The 7,834-nt window shown below is 25.2% G+C and overlaps 1 long non-coding RNA gene across 1 annotated transcript; it reads left to right on the top strand.

Annotated features, from left to right (window-relative positions):
• The first annotated feature begins 212 nt into the window (after positions 1–212).
• On the top strand, positions 213–7,318 carry LOC147807250 (uncharacterized). Its single transcript, XR_015435582.1, has 2 exons — positions 213–870; positions 6,480–7,318. It is a non-coding gene; the product is annotated as an uncharacterized LOC147807250 (long non-coding RNA).
• The last annotated feature ends 516 nt before the right edge of the window (positions 7,319–7,834 follow it).

Genomic DNA, 7,834 nt, shown 5'->3' with positions numbered 1-7,834 from the left:
TATTTGTTAGTGTCTCTAATTGTTTGCTATTTTTTCATAGTGTAATTTATACAAAATCTTTCGTAACATTGACTTAAATTATGTTTTTTTTTTATGGTCCAATCTGCTTTTATTTTATAGCTTACTAGAAATTCAAAGTTTTATGTGATGCTCGGTGTTTTTAAACAGTCAACTTTTTCTGGAAGGATAAAAACCAGCCTTGGTTTGAATTTTCTTTCTCATATCTTATTATTGTTTACATATAAAAGTTTTACATATAATTATAATTAATTTGTGTTATTTAGAACTGAATCTTGTTAAAAAGTTTTAAAATATTTTTCATATATCTATTATTGAAACAAACAATGAAGTTTCATACTTGAATAGCCTATACCCGTTGTGATTCTCATTTTTTTATTGATTTATTTTTAAGAGTTGACAGTACTAATTCATGAAAAAAGTAAAGTATGTTTTGTATATAACCTATAATTCAAAACAAATTTATAACATTAATTTTTAATGTTCACACAGATAAATAAAAAGCAATAATATAAAATATTTTCTATCTTTTTAATCTGTATTATTTATTTTTATTAATCAAGGATTAAAGCAAACAACTTGAAAAAAAACGTATGTAAGGTAAATAAATTGACCTACTATAGTTTCACAGTTCTATAAAGAAGGACCTTCCTTGTTGTGTAAATACCAAATAAAAGTAAAATAGTAAAGAGGCAAAAAGACCTGTAAAGTGGTTTAACCAATAAGGACAAAGGAACAAGCTTGAACAAAGAAATAATAATGGGGAGATAAAAAACAGGTGTGAGGAGATTTGGCAAGAACCCCAGGGTGCAACAGTTTAAATTAATATGAACTTCCAAATAATAGAAAAGGGTAGGATATTTGAAAGATCATTATCTAAATTATTGGAATTTTTCGAAATAAATAATGATTGTACAGAAAGATTGTCCAAATCTATGACAAGAATTCAAATTTCTATTAATTTTAAAGTGTAGCTATTTTAAATTCTTAAAATTATATGGCTCATAATTTTAGGAAATTTTATTTGTCTATACTTTGTGTAACCATTAAAATTCGATGAAATAAGATTGAAAATAAAGTATATCAATTTCTCATTTGTAAAAATTGTAATTTATAATTTTTTAAAAAGCAGAATTTGCCATTACCATGTTATGTATATGCCTCTTACATGAACTTACTTTTTTCTTTGAAAATTTCAGATATTTTTCCATGGAGCCACAATCACTTTGTTACATGTCTCATTTTTACTTATATAATTTAATACTTATGTTTGTTATGAGTTAATGGCGTATATATATATATATATGTATATACAGTGAAACCTCCTGTTATGGACACTCCTGCAAAACGGACGCCTCTCAATACGGACTTGTTTTTAATTCCCCGGGAATCTTCTATGAATAAACCATTACGTACATTCTCCGCAAAGCGGACACTCCCGTAACCGGACACGGACAGTCATTTTGGTCCTGAAACGTTTTTTTTTACCTCTACAAACCGGACACTACTTTTTCTAAATTAATTGCAAGCTAAAAAAATTTAACTTTTCACCATTTTTAAAGCACGCAAATAAAACTTTTTGCCTTATCCATAACTAAAAATATTGTTAAGCTATTTCACCACCGAAAAATCAATCTTTCTCCTGTCACCTTGCCTTATCTTTGTATTGAAAGGAGAGAAAATGGTACTGCACAATTCTGGCATCGGCATCTTTTGATCTGGACCACACAGGTTATGAGACCCCTAAAGTTGAAATGACTTCTTTCAATGCTTCTTCCCCATTGAAAATTTCTTTAATTTTCTTATCAATTTGAAGACTGTATTTAACACAACTGGGGTTAAAAAAAAGAGAACAGAAGTATAATCTTTGAGGTGTTTATATAAATGAAACATTTATTCAGACACTTGATAGCTGATCAATTGTGAATAATCATCTCCATAGGTCCTCATGACTTACAGGTATGCATTACTTTTTTTTCTGTGAATCATGGGAGGTTTATTTTCCAAGAAGGTATTAACCATGTTCCCTATCAAATGATAAGTAGGTGTAAGGGGATGTGAACCTAATAATTGAAACGGACTGAGGACAGTACGCTCCTATTTGGTATCATATGTCTAACTTGAGTATCTATGCTAATAGGAAAATTATATTCATTTATCTGTAGCTACATCCAGAATTATGTATTTATATCAAACTTCTTTATATATTCTTTTTTATCTTTCTTATTGTTTAAATAAATATTCTTGTAGATATTTGCAGTATCCTTGTAGATATTATTTAATTATTTCTACATCTTTGAGAATATTACAAAAACAATTTACGGTGTTAAATTTCGTTATTAGGGTACCCTTCCCGTAAACGGACAAATTTTTTGGTCCCATGAATGTCCGCTTAATGGAGGCTTAACTGTATTTATAATTTTTTTTACTTAATACAGCATTTGATTCTTTTATTTATGTTTTGGAAGTTAACTCAAGATTTTTGAAAAATTTCTCTAGATTTTTTAGTTTGGTGAATTAACATTCCTGTAATAATATTTTTCAAGTTATATCTGTCATCTGCATTTTGATTTTTCAATTTGTTCTTAAGATTTTTTATTTTGATAAAATACAATAATTGTTTTTATCATTCAGAACTATATTTCTTTTTTCTATTTTTTTGCTTAGAAATAATTTCTTATAATTGAAATAAAAATCTTTTTCTTAAGTGCTTATCTTCAGTTTTTTTAAAATAAATTTGCTCTGATTAAACATGAATATTTAAATGTTTCAATATACATTTGTGCTATTAATCATACATTTTTATTGTATTGTTGTGTATCAATTAAATTTCTTTTTTCTGTTCTTTATAAAAAAATTGATAAAAAAAATAGAAATAATATTTCTGATTTTTTATATTTAAATGTGCTTCATGGTAGAATCACGGCGACATTGTCGCATAACATTACAAAACTCTTGCAGAAACATTTTTATTTTGAAATGTAAAAAATTTCAGTTTTCTTTTCTACAGAAATTTACCCGTAAAATTTGAATTGTGCATTAAGATAATCAATTTTTGCCGATAGTATCATAAATCGATATAATGTTTTTATTGTATATTCGGCGGTTATGAATATTGATTTTCATGTGGTTTTTAAATATCTCGATATATTTCAAACAATATGGAAAATTCGAATCTTGCATTTGAGTATGTATTTACTTTTTAAGGCAATGATTCTATCAATTGTTTTGGCTGTTATTGCTATTGATTTCTCCATATTTTTTAAATCTGATACTTTTTATATGAAATTATTAATTACAACAACCTAATTTCAAAACGGAACACGCATTTGAATTACCCTTTTTTGAGGAGTCGGATTCATGTGATTTCATGATCGATCTTTTTTTCAGCAAATACTACTAAGGATTTCGTAATTTTTAATTGTTTTTTTATTGCAATGATTATTTATAAACTACAAAAATAATATGCGAGACCTCCAATAAGATGCGAAAATATCATCCATAATATTAAAACAAAAAAAATTATTACAGGTTTAATTAAAAAAATTATAAATCGTGTTTTTTTTTTGTAAACTCAGTGCTTTTGTTATTTTAAATTAGTAATATATATATGTTTGTTATTATTAAAAGTATCTTGCAGAAAGATATTAGTGCTAGAGAGTTTTTTCGCAGATAGGTGGAAAAAATTCTGCTGCTGGGTAAATGTGTATTTTATGTACATGCATAACTTAACTGAGAATTCTTGAATTTAAATTTGAATATTTTCTGATAATTTATGTATTTTTTTTTTCAGGAGACACCCATACTGCAGTTTCAGAATTGTTATTTTACTTTTTAAAAACAAGTGAATAATAATAAAAATTAAAACTTACTAAAAAAATTTTGGTTCGATAGTTTTTTCTCTAATGAGTAACATATTAATAGCTTTTTTCTCTGTTTAAAATGGGCACTTTATCCATATGTGTATTGGCTGTTTATAAATGCTTTAATTTTATTATTAATTGTTATATGAAAATCTGGGGTTACAGTCTCTTAATTTCACAGCAATTACTGATTTTAACTATTTTCTTTTTCACATCTATTAAATATTATTTTTAGTCCTTAATTTTATTTTTTTAGTCCAGATTCTAAAGTAAAATTTTGTAGCGTTAAATAACTTTGTAATGTTATAGTATTTTCAATATATCTGATAAAGAATTTACAACAACTAATAAATTCCCAAAGTGTGAAATCTTACTTAAAGTCATCTTTCTTTTTTTTTTTTTTTTTAATCAAAACTTTCATTTTAGCTCTTAAAATAAAATAAAAATTGAATAAATAATTTTTCCAACATTGGGCAAAAGTAACATCTGGCTAGATTACTCATTTTGTGTAATTGAGTTTTTCTTTGAAATATATGGCATTGTTTTGTTTCTTAAATTATTCTTTTCTCTGTTGATCTTGAATCCAGATTAATGTTAAAGCTAGATAGATGTTGATGTTAGATATGTTGATAATTATTGATGCTAGATTAATGTTGAAGCTTAAATCACAATGAAATCATTTTTCTAAACATTGTTTTTAGGGAAATAATACTCTGGTATAAAATTTTTGTACTATTTTGACCATGATCTTTTAGGATGTGTTTTTAGAGAATTTGAATGAGAGCTTGATTGTTAAAGGATTGCATTGGATATTTATTATAAACATAGTTTTTAGAAATGTAATATCTCTTATTATTGTATGTATATTAATATTATATAGTTTAAGCAATAGTTTTATTGTTAGATAGTTTAAGCAGCTGTTATATAGCTTTAGACTACTGTTTTTACCTTTAGACTGAATCCAGAAAATCTATATATATTGTATTTATCTTAATTTTATTATATACATGCTATGTTTCTTTCCAGCATACGAAAAAAAATTTATTTACCTGCGAAAATACCAACTAAATACCTAAATATTAATTTATTATCAAACCTTATTATGATTATTAACTATTATGGAAGTAACTTTAAAAATATATTACCTAAAGTTTAAGTTTTTAATATGATTATCTCTTTAAATTCTGATTTGAAATTCTTAATCAAAATATTTGAATTAATCAGTTAAAATGCAATATTTAAACTACATTTGCATGCATATATATATATATATATATATATATTGTTATTGTAAATTTTATTGGATCACAGAACTAATAATTTTTGAAACCTGTTGATTCTATTTAATAAAAACTTATGCCTCTAGGTTGTTCACATCTTGTTTATAGTGTTTTACCTGTTAATGTTTTATAATGTTAATTTGTTACATACTACAGTGAGAGTTTTATTAATGTTACAATGACAAAATGTATTGTAAATATTTCAATGCTATTCATGTATGGAAAAAATTTAATCTTGTGACATGATTATCTTTAATTTTATCTATTTTCTAAAAAGAAGCAAGCAAAATTTGGTTTTTAAAGTTAAATATACAATTATGGATTACATTAAAAATATTTTTCTTATTTGTAATGATATTTTGAAACTCTATATTAGTTGTTAATTATTTTGATTTCAATGAGGGAAGAGCTAATGTGGACAGCTAGAATATTTTTGGTATTTATCCTTCATGATTTCTTCTTAAATTTTGACTACTTTATACTATATTTTGTCTCCATAAATTAAAACTATTTTATTCATTACATTGGTTACAAGGTTGTTTTTAAAGAAAATGGTTTTTACCTATTTTAATAATTACTTTTGGTACCTTATTAAGTAAGGATATTTACTTAGAATTTTTGTTAAGTAGAAATTTTTTTAAAAAAAATGCATTTTAATTCTAAATGTTTATTACCCTTTTATAGCAGTTATAAAATGTGTATTTTTAAAATTTTACTGATGCCTTCTACCTCATTTAATATTAATCTGTTAAACTACTCTATGAAATGAAAAATAAAAATTTACTTAATCAGAAAAATATTTCTTTCTTATTAAGTAATTTTTTTTAAAAAAACTTTTTTTCTTCTAAATAAGTATTCAAAATTAACATATAGTGTAGTTGCTTGTCTTTCCAGTTCAGTAATTAATTATAAATTAATATTTATTGAACATTAAAATTAACTATCATAAACATTTTTCAGATTATTCATTTATGACTGTATTAAGTTAAAATTAGCTTAAGGAGACAATAGATTAAATAGTTAATTTTATAGCTTACCCACACTAACCTCATGTCATGAAACTGGTTTAATGGCAACAACTTTTAAATAAATGATTATTAAAATATGTTTATCAAAAGTACATTTTATGTCATTCAAAATGAAGACTAACTTTTAAGTTTCAATTGAAAAATGCACTCCCACTTCTATGTATATCTATATATATGTTTAAAAAAAGAATAAAGCTATAATACTATTTCTTCATTTTTCTAGTATTGTGAAATTTTATGATCGTTACAGACGTCAACAAATTCTAAAATTTTTATTAATTTCTTTTCAGCTTTTGTTAAACGAAATCCACAGTTGAATTGTAAGTTTCAGTGCCGCTATTGCTCTTATTCTACAGATAAAAAGTGCCACATTACCTATCATGAACGTCTACATTCTAGCACTAGCTCATATAAGTGTGTATATTGCCCTGAAATATTTCCTAAGTATAATTTTTTGTTAAAACATACTTTGATACATGCTAAACAGAGTAAAACTTAGATTACATTTGACTTTTGAAATTATGAATATACAGTAGGGTCTCTATTTAACGAAGTCGCTAAATCCTGATAAAAAGTTCGTTGCATGGAAAATTCATTAAATAGAAAATCATCATGGAAATACTTAAACACAAAACAGGTTTTTAATTCATTAACACTAGCAATTAATACACCTTTATCTTGTAAATCATCATCTACTATCAAATTGTTTCAAATGATTTTATAATATGAAGGTTTGGTAATTTCTTTATCATTTCCGTCTTCCTCACAATTTATTGCTGCATTGTTTTTATTTTTCACACTGTTCCAAAATATTCTATTAAGTTAATGTTTCTGTGGTTTCAGCTTCAGAATAAATAAAAGAAAATCATTGATCAGTACATCATCATTAATTTTGTGGATCTCTCTTAGCCACTCCCACATTTTTTTAAGTTCTTCTAAAGGAATGTCATCCTCGTCCTCCGCACTTACCAAATTCTCCACGCTGACTAAGAGTCCAGCTTTAGCAAAACTGTAACGAATAGTACAATCTGTAACATCATAGTTTCATGCTTTAGAAATTTCTGTTATACTTTCTTGAAAATTATTTTTTGGCGTGGATTCCTGTATGAAATGCAAACAAAAAGAAAAAGGGATTTTACTGCTTTCTCTAAAAGTTAAGTAGCTGCGAAAATCAATTCGAGGTCATTTCCCCATAAAGTTGGGGTATCTTAAAGAATTATCCATTTTGGGAAATAGGAAAAGTGGATCTTAAAAAAAAGCTTGTTAAATAGAAAATTAACTTCGCTATTTCGTAGTTATTTTCAAAGAAATTTCCAAAATGTTCTTGGTTCCTCCTAAAAAATTGCAAAATAGAAGGTCGTTAAATAGAAGTTTGACTGCTATATTCATAAACTTCTGAAAATTAAGTACTTTTACATATTATGTAAAATTAATTTTTAATTTTACATAGCGTTGTTTGAAGTAACTATACAGCTTGAATGATCATTTAATAATTTCTTTAGTTAGTTTATATGTTTAATTTTTTGCATCATAAACCTGAAGTCGAAAATCAAATGTCATGTCTATTTATTAATCATTCAATTTAGTTCCACTTACCTTTTTAAATATGTTTTTTAAAAAATTATTTTTTCAGTCTAAGAATTTT

This window comes from Parasteatoda tepidariorum, chromosome 7, assembly GCF_982258835.1.
Source record: "Parasteatoda tepidariorum strain Cologne lab strain chromosome 7, Ptep-v5.0, whole genome shotgun sequence".
Taxonomy (NCBI): Eukaryota; Metazoa; Arthropoda; class Arachnida; order Araneae; family Theridiidae; genus Parasteatoda; species Parasteatoda tepidariorum.
The sequence above is the reverse complement of the archived record's forward strand: the minus strand, read 5'-3'. Positions and strand labels throughout refer to the sequence as shown.